At 44.8% G+C, this 23,142-nt stretch overlaps 1 long non-coding RNA gene across 1 annotated transcript in view; it reads left to right on the top strand.

Annotated features, from left to right (window-relative positions):
• Positions 1-23,142, top strand: part of LOC146830560 (uncharacterized) — a 109,987-nt gene that overhangs the window by 35,112 nt on the left and 51,733 nt on the right. Inside the window, exon 2 of the long non-coding RNA XR_014961444.1 lies at positions 20,205-20,728. This is a non-coding gene — a long non-coding RNA (uncharacterized LOC146830560). The remainder of the gene's footprint in view (positions 1-20,204; positions 20,729-23,142) is intronic.

Below are 23,142 nucleotides of genomic sequence, written 5' to 3'. Positions count from 1 at the left end.
TTTAAACCAACAAAGAAGAGATTGGCACAGAAGCTGTAATATAAAAGACATCTTTTTATTTAACCTCTAAAGAGGGAAAAATGCGTCATACAGAATTCTCAAATCACTGTAGGAGACATTTCTAAGGAGTACAGAGAACAGGGGCATTATATACCCACACAGGGGCTTAAGAAATGCAGTACAAGTACACATGAGAAGAGTTATGCACATAGATGGTCATACAGAAACTGCACAGTCAACAAGTAGGAGGAGTAATAAGTTGCTGACAGTTCTATACTAGGAACAGGTGCACTCTACTAGCTAAGCAAATCTGAGCATGTGCAAGACTCTGGGAGAGGAAAACAGCAAATGATCAGCACATAGCTAACTAAAATGGCTGCCAAGTACAAAATGGCTTTCAGCTCATGCTAAGAGATTAATACAATCTTCAACCCTCTGACTATTTATGGCAGATCAGCCATATTTAAGATGGTCGCGCTTCCCTGTCTTCTATATCAGTTGCAGAACCACCCATATCCGATTCAACCCCCCCACCCCCCTCGTTGGTTCAGGCAAGTAAATGCGGCTCTTGGGCAGTCCATGCGGGAGGGGGGCAAGGTGCGAGTGGCCCTGTGGACGTGCTTTTTATCTACCTACGGGGGGGGGGGGGGGGGGGGGGACGACAAGCATCGTCGGATATCCTGTCAATTTCGTATGCCAAAGTCCCAGTTCTTCAAATACCTTCAATTCTGACACGCCCTGTTACCCAGTCTAGTGGGATTGGAGTCTGTAGCTGAGTTTAGCCCCCTGAATGCCAAGGTATTTACTGGAGAACTCCAGGATCGTAAGACTTACAGGATATATCAAACCCTGGTTATCCACTGTTCCTCCACACTACGGAAACTCCGGGAGGATTGGGAGGGGGATTTAGGTCCCTTGGAAGAAGAGGACGGTGTGGAGGCCCTGGCGGTCCCGCAAGGGGCGGCCATAGCGGTGCGCCTGCGCCTCGTTCAGTTTAAATATTTACATAGGACCTACTACACATGCATGCGTTTATGGAAGGCAGCCTCCCCTGTGTGCCTCAGATGTAAGCGGGAGGAAGGTACGTTGATACTAGCGCTACAGCACGTCATGGAGGGGATAGGTGGTAACGTTTACAAACGCCATTTATTATTGTTGGGTCTTACGTTAGCCAAAAGGGATATAGCGAGGGCGTGGAAAGCACCAAGGCCCCCGGTAGTAGCCGCATGGAAGAATGGACTGGACTTTTGCATGGGCCTGGAGAAACCCAGGTTCATTGCCAGCGGGTGCCCCAAATTCACTTTAAAATATGGAAAAGATGGGCAGACTATCGGGGATTACTCCTGGACCCGGTTCCAGTAGTACGGAATCCAAGTTTATAAGATTGGAGCTCGTTGGGGGAGATCCAGGGAGAGGGGTGGGAGTTGGAATCCCGGTGGGTAGTTCTACCGTGATATTCTAATGGTTCTGCTTTGAGTGGGTGAATAGTGCGATCGGGGGAAGGGTTTGGGAGTGGGGAGTTATATTTTTATTGTATTACCTTTGATTTTTTTTGCAAAATGTCAAAGTCAATATTACATGTTCTGATTGTGCAGACGCCTCTGGGGTACAGGGCCCTGCTGTACATGTGCTACTTGACAAATAAAATTTGTTTAAAAAAAAAAAAAAGTGCTCTAGGAAAAACAAATAAACATGATTATCGTTGCCACTTCACAAAACTACACTATTGCTTCTATTCGCATTATGTACATTTTCAAACAGTTAGTGAAAAGGAAAATATTATTTTCTTTGGCTGTTATTTCTGCATAACTTATTCACATTTGCGGCCTACTACAAAAGCACTGGAAATACTGATTTCTTTCCAACACGCATTTGCGCAATTCCATCTCCCTTCTTTTTTGTTTTACACTGTTAATTTTCACACAATTTTGTTTATAATCCACACAATCAGAAGTTTGATCTGAGCAGGTTTTATTTTGCAAAACCACACATCCCCCTTCCTTTTGCTTTGTCCTCTTTGGGACCCTGGGTGCCCTCCTCGTTCCCTTTTCATAAGAGGACTAGGCTGCAGGAGCCTCGCTGCAGAACCTGTGCAGGTGGCGAACCGCACTTCAAATGGCAGGCGCGATGCCCTTATCGGCATCCCGCAAGTGGCCCTGAATGTAACCCCCCGGATGAAATGGAGTCTCGCTGCCATCGTGTTCCAGGGCTTGGTGTGCCTGGTCGGACTGTGAGGTTTGCCATCCTCCATCCCCCCCCCCTCATGGGTGTGGAGGAGCCCATCAGGGCGGATGTGAGACCGGGTGGCTTACAAAGGCAGCTTTGCAGCCCGGAGCGGCTCGCTCACTTGTGTGTGTGGCCACAGTTGGTGCCGCACAGTGACTCCCTGACTGAAGGGTATAGGAGAACTCTGCAGGGAGCCCCGTATCCATCTTTATTCATATCCCTCTTTATTCAGCAGCCAGAGCGGCCATGAGGGGCACCGCAGGCCTCCGTCTACCTGTGGCAGTAGACACACCAGCATTGGTCCATGCCAACAGACTGCCCTGTAGGTCGTGGTGCTTGACCTAGGGCTGCCAGTGGCTCAAAGACTGCAGTCTGCTTCCTACCGAGGGCTTCGTAGGGCCCTGATAGCAGCCTGCTTGTACTGTGGATGGGATCAGGGTGTGGCCATGCACAGACGACATGTTGAATCTTCGGAAAATGCCTCAGGACACTGGCTACAGCAGACTGTGAGGGTACCAAGATCTGGCCCTCCACTTAACCGACCCTCCGGCTGTGCAGGTTTGAACCATGTGCAATATTTACCTTCAATTCAGATCGAGAGTGCTGGAAGACAGCATTGTCAGCACCATAGTTTCCACAGGCCCCGCCCCTATCAACCGAGCTCAGTCGATGTGAGCTGGAAACATTGCAGCCTGGATGGAATTCTGCTGCAAAGCAGAGCTCAGTCTGGTTACATGGACTACTTTGAGAGGTGGCCTCTGGAAAGGCTTTCTGTTTCAGTAAATTGGTGCTTCCCTGCTGCCCTTATTAACCCTGTGTCACAAATTCCATTTGCCCATCATAACCCATCTTTGCTAAGCTTACCTCCTATTTGGTGAAAATATTAATTTGTGTTATTAGAGCTTTACATAGGAAAAAGTGGTGGTGGCTTCTTCCACCAACGCAGATAACATTCTGGTTGAGACACCCTTTCTTCTATCAGCGAGACACTGGCTCCTTCTTTAGTTCCATAGTTATTGTAGGAAGGTGGATATCGGACTATGGTTACCCCCAACTTTTTGCCTAGTGTCTAGCTGGTTTTTCGACTTAGTTGGCCTGAGATCCTGCCATTCAGGGTCTCAGGCTGTCTGCTCTCTCTCTGTAAAATGGACTCCATGTACCCTAGGTACATAACCAATTGGTAAGGATCACCTTATTGGACCCTGTACAGTGTACCCTAGGTACCCAGGGCATAGGTGTACCCTAGGCCTCCCAGGGGCTGCAGCATGTATAATGCCACCCCTGGTCTGGCCTTCCAATCAGACACAACTGGCTGATCACTCAGCTGGGGCAAGGTCGTGTAATCACCCCTTGCTTAGATATAGTATATCTATATCTACCTTATATATAGACACATGTGTACCTATCAGTCACTCCTATGGCAAGCCTTAACAATCCTGGAGGCAGAGTGCTTGGTAACATGTGAGATGGTGCTCTAGCATGAGCTGAGCCTGTCTGCAGCTTTCGGAACCATGTCCTTATAGCTGTTCTATGATATAGCCTACCATATACTCTTAAAGTGCCTTATAATCTTAAACGGTTATGGTAACTATGGTTGGGCTGTATCAAAACATGTTGTGTAAGGTGTCTAACACTGTGGAATAATACCCCCATACCATTTCTGGACATGAGGATATTATTCCCCCCTTCTAGAGGGAAAGACATGTTAAAATCATACTTCACTGTTAGCCTCTGACCAAAGCCTCAGCATCACAAAATGGATGCTGCTGCCACGACACAAGTCTGACCTCCTGCAGCTGGGAGTGATCCCAGCCAGGGAGGCCTGGACAATAGGTTTCCTGCTTGGGGAGGTGCTAGCACCTCCCCAGACAGCCTTTAGTGTATTGGGGCAGGGTGGGCTGAAAGGAATGAGACATGCCTGGGGCACACAAGGTGTTCCTTGCATAGTCCAGTTCAAACCGGTGCTGGGGCACTCCAGCCCCAGCTCTGGCGCGAAACTGGACAAAGGGAAGTGGGTGTAACCACCCCCTCCCAGGTCCCACCCATAAGGCGTGACCTAGCAGGTATCCCAGACCACCAGATTAGTATAAGAGTGGGAGTTGGGCCTCAAGACTTTAGATTATCCTGAACCTGCAATCTTGAACAGAAACTCTGGACCTTCGGCATTCGACGAAAGAAGAAGACTGAAGAATCTCCCTTGTGGCCAAGGAGTGGCTACCCTGTGCAAACAGGCACCATCAAGAGACTACCCTTTGCTTTGCCCACGTTCTACGAGGAACCGACTGCAGAGCCCGACCAGAGCCTTGACTTCCAGACTTCTCCGACCCTGATCCACATCTACAGCAGAGCTGAGATCCATGGAGGCGACGAGCGACGTGGGACCGGCTACCTGGGAAAAGTGGCTAGTATCTTCAAGCGCAGCTTCTGAGGCACCCTTGAAGTTGTGCACCGGGGATTGAGAAGCCCCACCCCCAAGCACCATCTGCACCGAAGACCAGCCCCCCACACTCAACGAGTCCTGCGTGGGGCCCTTCAGCATTTTCCTGCTTGCCGCGTCTGTCCGGTTGCTTGCCCGCTGGCTAGTGGCCTTTGTGACGACGCATCCTGTAATCTTCACCGCTGGTTTGGCTCCTCCAGACTGGCTCCTGCTTCTTTGAAAAAGAGAAGCACCCCAGACCTTCCTGGTCTGCACCAGAAGCAAGTCCTTCATTCTGCGTGGGTTCCGCTTGCCAAGGCTTGGTGAGTCCTAGTCCAACTTCGACGCCGCCGACAGCAAGAGCCTTCGTGGGACAACTCGCCTCCTGGTCGTCCTCGACGCTTCCTGGTCCTCCTGGCTGCAGCGACAAGCTTCACCTTCACCTGCAAATCTTCACGACATCGTCTGGTTCCTTCCTGGTTCCACGTGGTCACTGGCTAGTGACCTTGACTCTGTCCCCTCTGCTTGCAGGTCTCCTCTCTTCTTGATCCCAGCCTTGGGATCCACCGGACACTCTTCACTGACTGCCTGTCAGCATCTTTCTTCAGGCATCCATAGGAGTAGACGACGAAACCCGACGCAACTTCAACCCTATGCACCCGCAGCCTGTGGGCTAGGTAACTTGGGTACTCCGGTGCTCATCAGGATAGTGACTATCCTAGTGTCTAAGTTTCAAGTCTCAACTTCCTAGCTACTCCGGAAGTGTCCTAAATCTATCTATTTCTAAACTGTACTATTGCTAGTGACTTTTACGCATTACGCGTGAGTGTTTCCACTCTGCATACGAATCCCGTGGGCCTCCCACTTCCTAACTGTTGCTAGTGTAGTGTAGCCCCAGCGATTCCCTAGGCCTAGGCCTATTCTATTTCCGTGACAGTGGTCCTTATACCACTTACTTAGTATATGGTTTGCGTGGCCCCTAGAGCCTAACTGTATTACTTACCTGTGTGACTTAATGTATGCATAAATAAGACTGTGTTGTACTTACCTCTAATCTCAAAGAGTGCTGAGGGTTTGCTTAGAATAAATACACTTTATTTTATATATATATCTGTTGTGGTGTCCTTTCATTTGGTATTCAAGGGATTATATATGGTATCACAGCTGGCTTCACATGCCATTCAGAGTTTAGCCTAAGACTGCTCTTGTCCATGCTACCACTAGGATAGCTGGTCTATAAGGTTGACTTTACAACCAATCACCATAAGGGTATTTGGACTGATATAAGGTGTACACTATAACTAGTGACATCATACATCAGGCCAACTTCTCACAGTTATAATTGGGATCTCCAGATTTTATCTGTGCTTTGCCTTCCAGCTCTCACTGTCTTACTGACTGTATCCTTTTCTAATAGAATAGTTCTGAAGAATAGCAATACCAATGATATTTTTAAAGCACAGCATTCCCCCAAATCAGGTTTCTTGGAGCTGTACCAGAAATTATATTGAGGGTATAATTAATATAGAAATGGGAAATGAGGGATGTTGAAGCCCTTACAAATGAAGCCCAGTGTGGATGGAAGCTTAAAGATCAATTATCTGTTACTACCAGTATCTAAAATCATCAAAACGTTACTGATTCTCTATCCAGATTTCTCAAATCTCTGACGATTCCTATTGGACTCTCGGCCAGCGTTGGGGACTGAATCCACTTTTGTTACAGTTCTCAATTACCTACTTTCCAGCCTGCCTAATTTTATTAGATCTTTCAGCGCCCTTCAGTATCGTAACAATTTGGTCCACCTGCTGGTGGAGGTTGATCTGGATGTCCTTCCTTGCTGGCAGGTGTCGGGTATTGGCCACCTAACCATCTTCTCTTTTCCCAGTCTTGTTTAACATCTACAAGCGACTACTAGTGGCCATTGTTAGATTCTTTGGAATGAAAGTAGCCTCTTAAGCTGCTGACTCCTAGCTATAGGAATAAGCTGAAGCTCAACTCCATTAAGACGGAGGTGTTGATAATGAGTAAGGAAAGTCGTATGTGAAGGACATTGCTTTCTGTTTTGACAAGCTATTTCCCTCAAGCGCTAAGTGGGGTTTGTGGTACCAGCATGTACTGGCAGATGAGACCGCTTAGGAAGAGTCTTTTTTTTATGTCTGAATATTTGCACACCTTCGACGTGGGTGCTGCCATCCTGGCTTTGATTGATTGTACTAATTTCATTACAAGACCGGAGGCTGCCATTATGCATTATCTTTTAATGCAACTTCAAGTACAGCCACTTTAAAGATACATCACAAAGTAAAGTTCTAGAATACACAAGTAACTAGGCAACATAGATACAGAGATCAGCCTCTTTTAAATGCAGCTTCAAGACAGATAAGTTATACTTTCCCTTACTCCTGTCTTTGTATTACCTTTAGACAAATATAAGTATTACCTTTTATCAATAATCTGTATTTATCTATACCGAATGTTATTCCGGTTTAAGACTGTCCAATTTACTACTAAATCTTCTTTTTACTCCTCCTAAGGCTTCACGCCTTCCTTTCAATGCTTTAGTGATAATACCACTGCCTTCTCTATCCTTGTACCATCATATTATGTTATACACGCTACAGTCTTTTCCACCATCATATTATAATCTTACTATTCTTCGAACCATACCTTCATACTGATCCCTTCTTCGGCGTTTAGTCTTGAAAACGCCCTCAGGCTCTACCACGACCTCCTTTATAAACTCCTTCTACATTTTTTTCCTCCTGGGAACGCTTTGCCGTCTTTTCCGACCAGCGCTCATCCTGTGCTCATTCCCGACCGGCGATCATCCCGCCCTCATTCCCTTACGCTCCCCGGAGCCTTCGCCATCTATACCGATTGGCGCTCATACGCCTTTGCCGCTTTCACCGGAGCTTATGCCTCAAGCTTCTTCTCAAGTTATGGTGCAGGCAATGCTGGCGGCGCCGCTCCTCATTGTCTATCACGGAAATAAATAAATAAAATTAAAAAAAGGGGGGGAACCAGGAAGTAAAAGCCTACAGGGCTCTGATTAGAGGAGAGACCCTTAAGAACTACACTTCCAACGTTTATTCAAGCTAATCTCCCTGTTCCTTAGCAACAGACACTCAACAGCTGTTTTACCTCGTGGATTGACTTACTCCTCGCCTTCCTCCATATTATTGCTTCTTTTGAGACCTGTGACAGAAATCTCTCCTAAATTAGTACCCAATACAATATTATTATAAAATATTTTTAATACCAAAAAAAAGGAAACTTTTAATATGTCTGACGCAGATTCCAACGATTCGCAAATCCAAATACCCCCTTCCTTTTCCAACGAGGAAAGTATTAAAAAAATAATTCATAAGGAGTTACACTCCTGTATGAGAGAAACCATTCACAAAATTGTTGCAGGGAAGAGATCGCATTCAGACCCCACGATCTACCCCTCTCACCACCTTCTAAACAAACCTGAAGGTAAGAGAATTAAAAAATGTAACAATCTAGAAAAAATAAGCACTATCGGGAGTCCAAGCACCTCAAACATAGGTCTACGCGCCTCAACTAACGAAGGAGGACTAAGCTCCTCAAATAATACGGGAGGCCTACGCACCCCAAATAATTCGCGAGGCCTACGCACCCCAAATAAATTACCTGCCAACAACGGCATACCTCATTCGGACGCCCCAAGCGGCTCACATCTTTTAAGTGCTTCAAATCCCCTCTTACCTGACGATCTAGAAACTTCTAACGAATCCTTGGATGAATACATTTTGGACCTTGATCAAGTTGACGACGATATCAACCTTGACTTATCCGATGATGAAAACCCCTCCTCCTCTAAAGATACTATTTTTGATCCTCTCGGTGGAGAAATGTTTTCCCCTGAAAACTTACAACATCCAAGGAGCTCTCAATGGTGGCCACAAAAACATGTCTCTAAGTTTATTAAGAGGTGGATCAAGAACCCCTTAGAAAATGAGACAAGAAATATCCTGAGAGCAGAATGCCCTCGCCCCATCATTGAAGATAAATTTTGCCTAACTCCCAACCTAGACCCCGAACTCATCAAGTTCTTATTTAAATTGGGCAGGGACCCTCGGAAAGGCATGAAACGCTCTCTTAAAGCATGCCAAGACCGCATGCTTGATATGCTGGGACCATTGTGTCGCTTAATTGAGCTAATCGAAGAAAGCTACACCAATGCCTCTCATCCTAATATCAACCTCCTTCAAGGATAGAGCCAAAGAACTCTGATCCTCCTCGGAAACGCTAACGCAGCTCTAAATACCGAGAGAAGGAAGGTAGTTTTATCCAAAATCGACCCTAAATTATGCGACATGGCAGATAAAGAATCCTCTTCTTATCCCAATGGCCTCCTCTTTGGAGAAGATTTGATAAAAAGCCTGGGAAAATATGTCTCCACCTTTACTGCCCTGGAAAGAGCACAATCAAACATCCGAAGAGTCTTTAATCCTAGTGTTTTTGCAAGGGCTGGCAGAAGGGGTCGCTCTGTCGGCCGTTTCTTTCAAAGACCCTTCTTCAGACAGAGAGGTTCCAGCCGCCAATTCCAAACCAACAATTCATTCTTCCCTCAGCGAGGTCGATCTTCACGTTTCAGAGGTTTTAAGAGCAGAGGAGCCAATCCATCTAACACCTCAAGTAAGTACACTTCCTCCTCCTCCTCCTTCCTCTTCTATTCAGAGAGAAGGGGGTCGACTAAAACACTTCCTACATGTTTGGAAACAAATCACTCACGATCCTTGGGTTTAAGAAACCGTTCAAGGATTCAGAATAGATTTCTCGGAATCACCCATTCAGATCGCAACTCCACAAGTTTTAAACCTGCCTCTAGAACAACACTCCATAGTCACGGAAGAGATAAATTCTATGCTAACCAAGGGCGCGATCATAGAAGTCCCTTGGGAACAAAATAACTTTATGAGCAATACTTTCCTTGTGCAAAAAAAGGACAAAGGGTGGAGACCTGTAATAAATCTAAGAGAATTAAACAAATATCTCACAATCATTTCAAGATGGAAGGTATACATATCCTCAAAGACATGCTCTTAGAAAAAGATTGGCTAGTGAAACTAGATCTAAAAGACGCATACTTCACCATTCCTATGGCCAAAGAATCCCAATCCTTCCTTAATTTGCATGGAACAACCAACTCTATCAATTCCAGGCCCTACCCTTCGGCCTATCTTCAGCCCCTTGGTGTTTCACCAAAGTAATGAAGGAGATTACCACGACCCTTCGAGAAAGGGGTGTCCGTCTCATAATCTATCTAGACGACATTCCCATCATGTCCCAAGACCTTTCTCAAATCCTGAAAGATCTGAATACAACGATGAATCTAATAGAGAGTACAGGTTTTATTATGAACAGAGAAAAATCCATCCCGATTCCCTCAATCTCTAGAATTCCTAGGCTTCACGGTCGACACATTAAAATCAATGCTCTTACTTCCCCGAAAGAAGATTTCAAAAATCAGGAAGGAAATCCGTCACATTCTAAAATTAGATCTCATAACCTTATGAGAACTAGCCAGACTTTTGGGCCTCCTTTCTTCTTCGATTCAAGCTATCTTCCCGGGCCCTCTATTCTATCGAGCCCTTCAAAGAATCAAGGGGAAGGCCCTGCGCTCCTGGCTTTGGTACGGAGACAGGATTCACCTAGACATGAAAGCCAGAGAGGAACTGACTTGGTGGCTAGAGAATTTATATGTATGGAACGGGAAAACCATTTTCGGTACTTCCCCAGATTATGTTCTGGAATCAGATGCGAGCCTTCTTGGCTGGGGTGCCTGTTTTCAAAATCAGAACACGGGAGGTTTATGGTCTTATTCGGAGAGATTACACCACATAAACTTTCTAGAGCTAACCGCGGGCCTCTATGCCTTAATGAGCTTCAAACACTCCCTCCAAGGGAGATCAGTCTTACTCAAGATGGACAACATGTCAGCCGTCGCCTATATCAATCGCCCAGGCGGTACCAGATCCCCAGACCTCTCCAACCTTGTAAAGAAACTTTGGCTGTTCTGCCTGGAACACCAAATTTCTCTAAGAGCAGAATACCGTCCCGGTCTAAAAAATGTATCTGCGGACTGGAATTCAAGGTTCCTGGTAGATCACACCGATTGGAAGTTAGACGCCAACGTTTTCAACAGTCTCGCCTATCTCTTCAGTCCCCTAGAAGTAGATCTCTTTGCCAGCAGACTCACTTCCCAACTTCCCAGTTACTTCAGCTGGATGCCCGACCCGGGTGCTCTGGCAGTGAACGCCTTTCTCCAAGACTGGAAAAATATTCGGGGATATGCCTTTCCCCCCTTTGCAATGATTCAACGCGTCCTTCAGAAGCTGAGATCAGAACATTCCTCAATAGTCCTAGTGACCCCCTTTTGGCCGTCCCAAGCTTGGTTCCCGACAACCTTGGAACTATCTTACGAAATACCCTTTCTACTTCCAGCTTCACCAGGCCTCCTAAAAGACATAAAGGACTCGGATCACCCACTTCTTATGAACGGGACTTTGAACCTTCTTGCTTGGAAGGTGTCAGGCGATCCAACGAAGTCTCTGGACTTTCGTCACAAGCTTCTACTCTCCTCCAATAATCTTCGGCCCCCGGCACACACTATAGATACAACGGCATCTGGAAAAGATGGGTTTGTTGGTGCCTGGAAAGGAATCTGTGTTCCGTGGAGGCTCCTATCGTCCACATAGCAAATTTTCTCGTGGAACTGTTTGAAAGAGGTCTCTCATATAGATCAATTAACTGTTATAGATCCGCTATTTCTGCGGGTCACTCACTCCTTAATAGTAGAACTATCGGTAAAAATCCAATAATCTGCAGGATTATGAAGAGTATCAGACTTAAAAGACCTCCCAAACCTAAATATGACTCCCTTTGGGACGTTAAATTACTTCTCGATCTTTTTTGTAAGTGGCCCATTAATAACCTGTTAGATAATAAGTCTCTTTCCATCAAATTAGCTTCCCTCCTTTGCCTAATATCCTGCCATAGAGTTTCAGACGTTAAAGCACTGGAGATTTCCAACAGGTACTATGATGCTCTCGGCGTCACGTTCGAAATAATCAAGAGAACTAAAACTGTCTGACATGATCTTTTACCCTAGGTTTGATGATTGTAAAAAATTGTGTGTAGTGGACTGCATGAAGGAATATGATTCCAGAATGGACCCCCGTCTCACCACTGGTATTAACCAACTCCTTATATCCTTTGTTAAACCCTTCAAACCTGTTTCTTCTTCTACTATAGCTGGATGGGTTAAACTATCAATGCAATTGGCTGGCATTGACCTCCATAGATTCCAAGCTCACTCTTTAAGAGGGGCTATGGCCAGTCAATCCTTTTGGAAAGGAGGTAAGTTAAACGACATCCTCAAAGCAGCAGACTGGTCAAATTCATATACTTTTGCTAAACACTACTGCAAACCTGTTGAACACATGTCTGATGTAGTTCTTCTTGACTACCAACATGCATAATGGCAGCCTCCGGTCTTGTAATGAAATTGCGATTCTCCTATTACCATGACCAGAGAATCTGGATTTCATTAAAGACACGGAGGCTGACATTATCCCATACTTCCCTCCCGGAGCGGATTTTAATATCTTATTTTATTTTGTATAATACCTTAAATTGTTTCTCTTACCATTCAGTTTTAACACTGTACTTTGCATTTTCAAATTTAACTTTGTCTACCTTTCCCATTTTTATAGAGTGTTATTTTTCTTTTGCTAATACTTGTCATTCTTTTCAGTTAATTCTTCTTGAATGCTTTCATTTTCACGTTATGTTGAAGACCCTTCCAGACTCTTTGTCTTCTTCTCAAGACTGACCTTCACCTCATGACTCGAGAGCTTGGAATTGGTTACCTTTCACAGAAGTTATGATTGACTTTCACCGCATTTTAAAGAGGCTGATCTCTGTATCTATGTTGCCTAGTTACTTGTGTATTCTAGAACTTTATTTTGTGATGTATCTTTAAAGTGGCTGTACTTGAAGTTGCATTAAAAGATAATGCATAATGTCAGCCTCCGTGTCTTTAATGAAATCCAGATTCTCTGGTCATGGTAAAGGAGAATCGCAATTCTTAAAATGTGGGAGCTTTCGATTTGTGCCATCCATAGGTTTCAAATGTTTATAATATGGCAATTAGTTTGAAAACTCACATAAGCTTCGCTCATACAATCTTATAATGTTTCATATCCTACCTCAGCAACAACATTAATTTGTTCGGATAGGAAGTGCCAGATCCTGAACTCTCCCATATACCTGCAGAGTCCCTCACAACCCCATTCTGTCACCCATCATATTCATACTTTATATGGAATACTTGGGAGACATCAGAAACCACAAGATCTACCAGTATGCTATCGACACCCAACTCTATCTCACAATATCCTCAAACAATGACATGCAGACACTCAAAACCTACCTTGAATGCTTCCAAAACTACCAGATGTTAAACTCCACAAATACTGCATTCCTCCTGCTCGTCAGAGGTGCCACACATTCTTTGATTCAGTCGAGACTTTTCAACATAAAGCTAATGGACTTCACGCCTCATCACAGGCCAAATCCCTCAGATTTACCCTCAACTCCAATCTCCCACTCAAAGAAAGAACAGATTGCTAAGAAGACCAAAATAATTTGGTTCCAATGCTCTCCTGAAAAAAAGTGAAACCTTTTCACCCAAGAAGATTGCAGTACAACGATTCGAACTCTAGACCTCTCAATAACTAATTGAGGGTAACAACCTACTCAATGGCATCCACGGGCCACCCTTGCTGCGTGAATGGCATCCTTCACAGAGCAGCACGACTCCTAAATGGGCTGAAGAAATCAAACCACATCAGCCTTGCGCTAAGGAATCCCCACTGCAGCCATCACTTACTAGGTCCTGTAGACTAAGATCCCTATCTACATAGCCAACAAACTAACAGTAACTGAAGGTCAGTGTCCGATAAGAGGCTACAACATCACCAGATTAGAGACTAATCATTTCCAGGAAGAAGACGAATCCCCTCCAACGTCAGAATAGCACCAACCCCCCTACAATTCTGAACAAAACTGAAAACTCATCTTTTCAAGGCAGACTACCTGAAGTGGGCTGACTTCTCACCCATTCCGCTAGCTCTACCTCCTCCTTCTGTCCCCTCCTCTCTTATTTAGCCCCACTGGACTTCCACTCTGTACAGCACTCTGTTGCTATCCAGCTAGGTTTTCACTATGAAATGCTCAAACATTCCTACATACAATCGAAAAATCGTAGCCCGAAGCCGAATCCCCCCGTCCCCCCCCTCCACACACACACTCCTTCTAATGGCTCTCTGGGTGCATAGTGAATTAATTTCAAGGTAATGAGCGTGGTATATTGTGCTGTCTTTCATACCATTCCAGGTGGCTTCTAGACAGAGCTACATATTCAAATACTTATAGTACCCTAAAATGTATGTTGGACAATTGCAGATCGGCTGAAAAGGCCATTCTAATGCTCATGGAAACTTGGCTTAATAGCTAACCCCTATCTTTAAGGGATCTCATGTTACCTCCGGCTATTCTAAGTCTAGATTGATCAAACCACCGGTAAATACCATTTCAGATATCCACCATCAAAATATTATGAATAGGCAACCAAAAAGACAAGTAATCAAATGCAGAAACCGCAAACCTATTGATGAAAACTCTGAGGAAACTCAGAGCAGCTAAATGAAGCTCCCTCTGACCCAAGCCTTCTATTAGTTATGTAAACAAACTAACCTGTAATTACAATGTTGTGTAATTACATGCAAGTGCATGTTGTACCTTAGATGAACTGGCCGCAATAGATAGCCACGATTTTAAGAAGCACAGTAAAGAAGCCTCCGATTCCACCATCTCTTTTACTTTGGTTAAATGTACACACATTGCCTTCATATAACGTTGCTTGAATTTTTTTTTCTTTGCATATATTTTTACACATGTAAAGCACTGTGGCGTGGCCCCAACATGTAAAACGTTACTTTAAAAACAAATACTTGGACCGCTAATGGTGCACCACTACAAGTTGTTCCATGCCACATTTGCATAATATGGTTGTCAAAAGTATACATATTTTATGTGTGCTTTACTTTTCCGGGTGGCCGCATGCCACTTAGGGTGGTTATGTGCTGCCTTAGTGTTTTTGGTGTTGGCTAATGTACTTAGAGTGGTCGCGCTGGAGTAGTAATATTCATCCAGGCCACTAGCATTCCTCTGCTAGTGGACTATCATTTTTTTCTTTTTGCGACAGTTCAGATGATTTGTAGTATGTGGTAACTCGTGTTGGAATATGCTACTACTGTGTGTTGGTTCTGTACTGTAGGAAATGACCATCTTTTGTATGGCATTCCCGCAGATCGTTGGCTTTATTTAACAAAAACTTTTTTTATTGTTCATAGGTCTCTGCACACTTTACTAATGGTTAAGTGCTTGTGCTCTGCCTTTAGCATGGAAAAATTGACATATTCCAAATTGGCACATTTAATTTACTTCTAAGTCACTAGTGCATGTTACTACATGTACCCAGGACATGTAAATTAAATGATACTAGTGGGACTGCAGCACTCATTGTGCCACTCACTAAAGTAGCACTATAAAACATGTCTTCAGGCCTGCCCCTGCTGCCTGGGTATGCAGTTTTAAACTGCTATTTTGACCTGCCAAAAAAAAAAACTTTTGCTAGACCTACACCTTCCTTTTTAGGTCTCGCCTGACCCAGCGCATGCGCTGGTCTGGCAAGACTTTTTGAGAGGGCTCCAAAAAGTGCTACCAGGCCAGCCTAGAGCTACAGTGCATGTGCGCGCGCGCCACGCTTGTTAATACTTATATCGAACCCTAAGGTAGGCCCTAAATGCTCATAGGGAAGAGTGCATTGAATTTAAAAAGTAGGACATGTATATTTAATGTCTTACATAACCTACAAGTGAAAACAACCCCAAGGTCGTTTTTCACTGAAGCAAGGCTGAGTTTCCCACAAGAAAACACTGACTTACTTTATAACAACTTATAATGCTCAATTTCAGTTTGGAGCAGCTATAAAAATGATTTAAATAGTAATTTAAAATCTAACTTAATGGTCAAGTCGGATTTTATATTACTATTTTAGAAATGGCACACTTAGAAAGTTATCATTTCTCAACGTAAGCCAAAAGGGCCTTTCTGCCAGTGTCTAGTGTCACCTGCCTGTTGAATGGTTCCCCTGTGGTAAGACGTAGATTGCTCCCAGACGGTGTACAAAAGGCTTGAGTGTGGAGAGGTGTTTTTCCTCCTAGAGCAGGATGGCCTAGGAGGCTGTGCCAGCCCCTTCTGGGGCTTCAACAGATGCCTCCACTGTCATCTTACCATATCATTGGTAGATGTAGCTCACATCTAAGCTTGTCTTCCTTTATTTATTATTTATTTATTTAGGAGGTTTTATATAGCGTGAACATGACCCTCGCTGGGGGCATTTCAGGAAATCGACTGCTGGCTCCCTGCTGGAGTGCGCATACCTCAAGTGCAGCGTGGAAGACTTGGCTCTTCCTTTGCTGCTCTTGATGTGGGAGCAGCTTGTCTTCCGCGTACAGCAGGAGCATGGGGTCATCAAGGCAGCTGTTTAGTATCGTCGGCCCTTGTCATTCTTTTACACTGCACCCCAGGACCAATCTGGATTCCATGGAGGAAGCCCAACACGCACCTACTCCGTCTGAAAAAATAAAGAAATCTGCACCAACCCCCTAGTCCATCCGAGGGGTTTTTAAACAAAGAGTGGCGGAGCACTGTACGCCCATTGCTTTGTTTTCCTTAAGAGGTTGAATCTGTCTAGCTGCATAACTTCAGCCCCGTTGTGCCAGTGTTCTTCATTTCTGGCTTGTTTTGCTCCTAGTGGCCTGGTCTAGCTACCAGGACTATGTTCAACAGCCTCCTGGCTTCTATAGGGGCACATGTTTATGTTTAAGTTTGTTTAATATTTATATGGCACAACGAATCATCCCTGAGGGGATCTGTGGGAGGCAGACAACATGAATAGAAAATGCTCAATCAAAACAGCAACGTTTTGAGAAGCTTCTTAAATTGTGCCAAATTTGGGCATGCTCGCAGATCCTCTGGCAGACTATCCCAGTGGGCGGGGCTAGATGAGAGAATGCACGCCCTCCCATCTTGGTTTTCCTGATTATGCGAAGCAGCCTTTGACTGCTAGATCTCAAGTGGCGCCCTGGAATGTACCATTCAAGTTTTTTAATTAGATATGCTGGTCCCTATCCTTGCAAATATTTGATTACCAGACATAGGAATTTAAAGACTGATCTTTTCCTGATAGGAAGCCAATGTAGTTGTCGCAGTAAAGGTAATGATGGAGATCATGCGGGCTTATTAAGGGCAAGGCGCGCTGCTGTATTCTGGACAATTTGCAGCCTTGATAACATATCTTCTCTAATCCCTACCAGTAGAGAGTTCCCATAATCTAGTCTACTGACTAGACGCGCCTGAATGAGGACTTTTCTGGTATAAAGGTGGATCCACGGAAAGCCTTTTCTCAGCATGCGCATCATACCAAAGCCCTTGCCAGAGATTACTTTTACATGCTCCTCCATGGAGAGTCTGTCATCGACCACGATGCCTGAGTTCTTCGCACATTTTTTAGGAATGGGGGCTTCCCCCAATTCCACCGGCCACCACTCCGTGGACCATAACTCCTCAGCTTTCCCAAACAGCAGAATCTGTTTTATGAAAGTTCTTGCTCATCCATGTGGCTATTTTTAACATGCAGCTCTTAAATTTTTCTCTGGTCAGAGCGGGGTCCTTTTCTATGGGGACTATCACCTGGGTGTCGTCCGCATAGGAGATCGTTTGGAACCCACACAATGTAATGATAGAGCCAGAGAGGACACATAAATATTGAACAAGGTGGGACTTGGATGGAACCCTGTGGTACCCCCTTATCCACTGTTGTGGTCTGTGACACAAATGTGTCCAGTTGTACACATTGTGTTCTGTCGGTCAAAAAAACTATGCATCCATTTTAATGCCGATCCTCTGACACCAATCTCTCGCAGCTTACCCAAGAGGATACTGTGAGAGATGGTGTCAAAGGCTGCCAACAGATCCAAGAGAATTAACATCATAGGAGTTCCCTCATCCAACAACATCCTTATCGAGTCTGTTACCTCCGTCAGAGCAGACTCCGTGTTGTGACCAGCACGGAAACCCGACTGCGAAGGGTCAAGCAGGTTATTTTGTTCTAGATAACCCGAAAGTTGTTGATTAATCAGGGTTTCAATGATTTTAGAACAACACGGGAGAAGACAAATGGGCCTATAGTTTTGTAGGTCTGCAGGGTCCGCTAGTGCTTTCTTAAGCAGTGGCTGATATAAGCCTTCTTCCAGTTTGAGGTAAACAAGGCTGTGTATAATGATAAATTACAGACTTCCATTATTGGGTTCAACAAGTCTGTTTATGTGCTGTGAACTAAAACAAACGCTTACTGCGACTGGCGTACTGAATTGAATCACAGCATGAACCTATGGCACTAAACTATGTGGTGAAGGGAACTGAACCTGAAAAGTCAATTTTTTCATGTTGATACGTTTGCGTTTACACAGTATGATAAAAATCATCTATCATTTGTTACTACAAAGCACCCCTGAAGAAGGGATTCCCGAAATACATTGGGAACACGGCAAAGCAAGACCTCATATGGAATTTATATTGTTTTGAATGTATTGTAAAGAATTGCATAAAATATAGAAGACATGTAAAAAGTGTCAAACAAATTTGTTTACCACTGTTTTCTTCTTCCTCTTGGAATTATGTTTGTCTACATTGAAGTAATTGGTTTACAGCCATTTGTTAGAAGAATGGTCTAATCATGGTATTCATGTAAAACATTTGAAAATTTGCATTGCACCACACAGACAAGAGTAGTGCACCTTGACAAATGTGACTGAGTCTGTACACATTACACGAATGACAATATAAACTGACAGGAGCAGGTCAGGTGTCAGGGTAGCACACAATAGAAAAAAACTTTAGTTGTTTAAGGATTGGATATACAGCAGAAAGTATAGCTGTGCAGGCTATACCAATAGTTCGATAAATGTGGCAGCCCCATAACCCTTCTCAGAACACTTATGGCTCTGTAGAGAATCAGAAGGCCTGCACTGCTGTCTGAAGAACCTGAAGGAAGACTGGACCTTCTTGCCCTGAACCTAGCACGCAGAAGCGACTCCAGGGTCAGTTGGCCGACCTTTTGTTTGAGCTACCGGGTTGTTGACACAACAAACTTCAAAATGTTTCTCTCCCTGCAACTGCGCAGCTGACCATTTCCAACTGGACCTGCCATTAACCCTGCTGCTGGCTTCTGTTGGAGTGAGTCCTAACCCCAGAGTGGTGCATCTCAGGTCCTGGGCACTTTTTCTGCGTTAGAGTACGTTAGAAACTGTTTGCCAACTTTCTGCCTGGAAACCGGGTTCGCTGTCAAAGCTGCAGCCATCAGAGTAGAATTGCTGGTTGGCCTCAACTTGATAGTTTGCCCAGCTATAGGAGATCTTCCAGAAACGTTTCTAAGTCCGAACGTAGAAGGCTTGATGGGGACCATGCTGAGCATCAACCTGTGAACGATGAGGCCACTCTGGCTACAGACTTAAGACTTCGCCTACACAGAGATTTCCCACCTTGGTCAACGTCTGCACCAGTAACCCACTTTCCAGCAACGCGTCATCATCAAGCCCCACTTCCGATCCCGCTTGCCCCGCCGATGACTAAGAGATAACCACTTTTTATGCAAAGATGTTTGTAAGTCAAGAGATAACATTTCCACAGGGAGGAACCTAGTACCTGTATCCGACTCACGATCCATCGTGGACAGCCTTAACCTTTTACTTTAACCTAGTCTAGCATAAGCAGGGGCCCGTGTTTGGTGCGTTATGCTTTTTGGTGCTATTTTTAATTCAAACTTAAAAATGTATGTCTGGTTCTACTGATAGGATATTTGTTATGTTGGTGTCATTTTATGTAATAACTTTTATCCTACTTTTCTAAATGAGTTTGGGAATAGGATTCTTGTTATTTTGGTGTCATTTTATGTAATAACTTTTATCCTACTTTTGTAAATGAGTTTAGGAATTTTCTTGTGTTGTGTTTCCACTTTTTTACTGGTTGAGTGCTGCATAAATACTTTGTTCATATCCACTAAGTTAAGCCCGAGTGCTTTGTGCCAAACTACCAGACAGTTAGGCACAGGTTTATTTATTGACATTTGTGGTTCACCCTGTGAAAGACTGTGATTAATATTTGAGGTGGGTTCTCACCCCCCCCCCCCCCCTCAATTAATGCTCCACTTTCTTACATTGGTGTTTTACTGTGAGATTCAGTACTTTTTCATTGCCACTCAGGTATTTGGGTAAAATAAAAAATCAAATGTAATGATTTTACATCAAAATTGATTTTTAAATTCTCCTTTATTTTTTAGCTGTCCAGTTTTTCCTAAATGTTTACTACTATCCTCATATTTTGCACCTATGATTTCTTTCAGGAATGGAGGTAGATCTCAGCAACATTGAAAGATTCACTGTGGCAGAGCTGAAGACGCTGTGTAAGGAGAGGGAACTGAAGCAAGCAGAGGGCTGCAAGAAGCTGGAATACCATATAGCCCTCCGACCATGGGAAAAGCCACCTACAGCAGTCTGCAGAACAGGAGGGAGCAGAGAGTGAAATGAGTGGCTGGAAGAAGGAGACGATGAACCTGCAGTATCCCTAGAACCAGCAGAAGAAAAGGGGCCCACTGGACTGAGTTTCCCTACTTGTCCTGAGCAGGGAACAGTGTCTTCTCACACTCTGAACCCAGCAGAGATAGATGACGGACAGGCAGAGAGGACCCTGTGACTCGAACTGGCCACTCTAGCCATGGAGGAGAGGAAAGCTGAGACAGCAGTGAAAAGTGCCCTAGAGGAAAGGAGGAGAATAAACAGTTTGGCTCATGAAGTGAGTCAGAAGGGACTAGATGTAAAATCCAGGAGAGTTACAGAGTTCAGTGAAGATGCTGGCAGCAATACAGAGGTGCCTACAAGAGTTAAAAGGGTCCATTTCCCACTGACCTGGTGCCTAGCCTTGTGGTGGGGCATGACATTGACACGTTTTTTTTAGGTCAATGAGGTGGCCTTAGAAATGCACAGAGACCCAGAGGAGGATGTGGGGGCTAGTTTCTGGAAGCATATGCCCACTTCAGGGAGGGATATCCTACTGTCCCTGGCCAAAGTTAACAGGATGAAGTATGGACCCATGAAGGAAGGCTTGTTGGAAAGTAAGGCCTACCCCCAGAGAAATACCTCTTGAAGTTTAGTGACGTCCAGAAGCTGTCTAACCAGTCCTGAGTAGATTTTGTGGACTACTCCTGGAAACCTTTAGGAAGTTTGGTCCAGAGCAGCAAAGTGTATGACTATGATGGGCTATACTATCTATTTGAGAAGTTTAGTAATTGTGTTGCAGAGCTGTGCCAACACCTGATTGATTCAAAGCTCACTGTACCAAGCAAGCTTGTGAAGGAAGCAGATCCCTGGATCTGTACCAGAGACTTAAAGAGGGTACCAGGGTGGGGAGGTGTGCATGGGAGGGTCACCAGACGGGTGGACAGGGTCCCGACCAGAAGGAGAGGGAGACAAAGAGAAACCAAAGGAGTTCTCTAGAGTCCCCCATAAGAGTTTTCAAGAGAGAATCCTAGTCCAATCCTGAGCAGAAGAAAGGTGGTTTTAATGAAAAGAAATCACATAGCTACCTTTAGCTGAAGCGTTGTAAATGTTATCAGTATTGGCACTTTATTTGGGGTGTCATCTGTCCCTGCAGGAAGCAGCCCCCCACTGGTGAGCCTACCCAAGGAATGGCCAGTGTAGTGCTGGGGGAGGAGGGTGCTCCAGCTAGTTTTCGGGGGAGCACAGAGAGTTACTTTAGTATCCCATGATGACAAGTAGGTGGTGCCTAAGGCTCAAATGCCTGACAATTCTAAAAAGTATAAGCCGTGGGTCACCATCAGTGGGCAGAGGTTGGCTTTGAGAGACACAGGGCCTAGTATGACTACTTTTGGGTGTCATCTAGTGTTCTCAGAGCAGGTACTCCCTAATATGGACCCCCAGGTTGTTACTGCAGACAAACAGGGGAGCCACTATACAGTGGCTCTAGTTCCCTTTGAATTGGAGGGGGTCCTCGGGTTCTTTAAAGGTAGCTGTGAGTCCCAGCAATGCCTGTTGACTGTCTGTTAGGGCATTACCTAGAGCACACCATCTGGAAAGAGGTGGAGCTTAAGTCTCACTTGGAGCTCTTGGGATTTCTTGAGGTGGGTGTGCCTGTTCATATGGTCCATGGCAGCCTGTCACGGGAGTCAGATGGACCTGCGCCTAAAAAAGTAGCCCAGGTGTCTTCCCCGAAGAGGAAGTGCAAGGGATGTGAGAAAACCACCCCAAAGGTTCCCACGGTCTGAGAAGAGGCAGAAGCCGATCCTGCGATGCCCCGTAACCTTTAGAGAAATACATTGCTCCCATGGAAGGCTTACGTGGGTTAACTGGGTGGCACATTTAAGGTGGGCAGTCCCAGGCACAGTTCTACAAAGTGTAGAGGGTGCTCCCTGCTCTTGAGGGCCTATGGCAGCAGGCCGAAGCCCAACATCGCACGCCCCACCGTAACCCCAGCAACACCTGCGTTTAGCCCCTCTTTGCTGGGAGAATAGCCTTCTGTATAGCAAGCCTAATGTCCTTGAGTCAGGGTCAACCTGTGTCTTGGTAGTCAGACCAAAAACTTTGACCGACTGGTCACCCACTTTTATGGGCCCCAGATGAGGATGCAGTATGTACCAAAGTAATGGAATAAACTTTAATATATTCTGTGTTATCAAACTTTTGGGCTAATTTTGTGTCATAACCTTTGGCAGATTTTTTACGGTAGTGTGCTCCACTTCAGTATAGTACATTATATCTGGTAATTACTGTGTAATTCTCATCTTTCACACTTTTTTGCAGCAGGAGTGTTAACTGTGTTGGCACCCACCTACTATTTTCATTTGTACATTGCTATACACTTAGGGGGGGGGGGGGGGGGGGGGGGGGTTTGTGCGGTTTGGTTTTTGCCACTGCTGTAATCTGTAATTGCCTTCTGAGAATGGCATTAATGCTCAACTTGGCTTGGAGAAGGCAATTATACAGGCACCAACACACAGTAATTCTGCAGATAAGACTTAGCCCTTGATGCAGTTTCTTACGAAAACTGCTACATTCTTGTTGAATGTTGACACTATTTTGAGGGCATCAAGAGGGCTGTTGCATCATCAAAGGTATTTCAGTGTTTCCATCATAACGTTGATGCCAGTCTCAGTACATCACAGGGTTCTTGTCATACAATGAAGGTTACCAAGAGGAGACAATAGGTGTGCCTCAAGAACCCTTAGACCTGCATAATAGAATTATTCAGTAATAAAAATTATACTT

Source organism: Triturus cristatus, chromosome 5_1 (genome assembly GCF_964204655.1).
Source record: "Triturus cristatus chromosome 5_1, aTriCri1.1, whole genome shotgun sequence".
NCBI lineage: Eukaryota > Metazoa > Chordata > Amphibia > Caudata > Salamandridae > Triturus > Triturus cristatus.
This window is presented reverse-complemented; position numbering and strand designations above follow the sequence as displayed.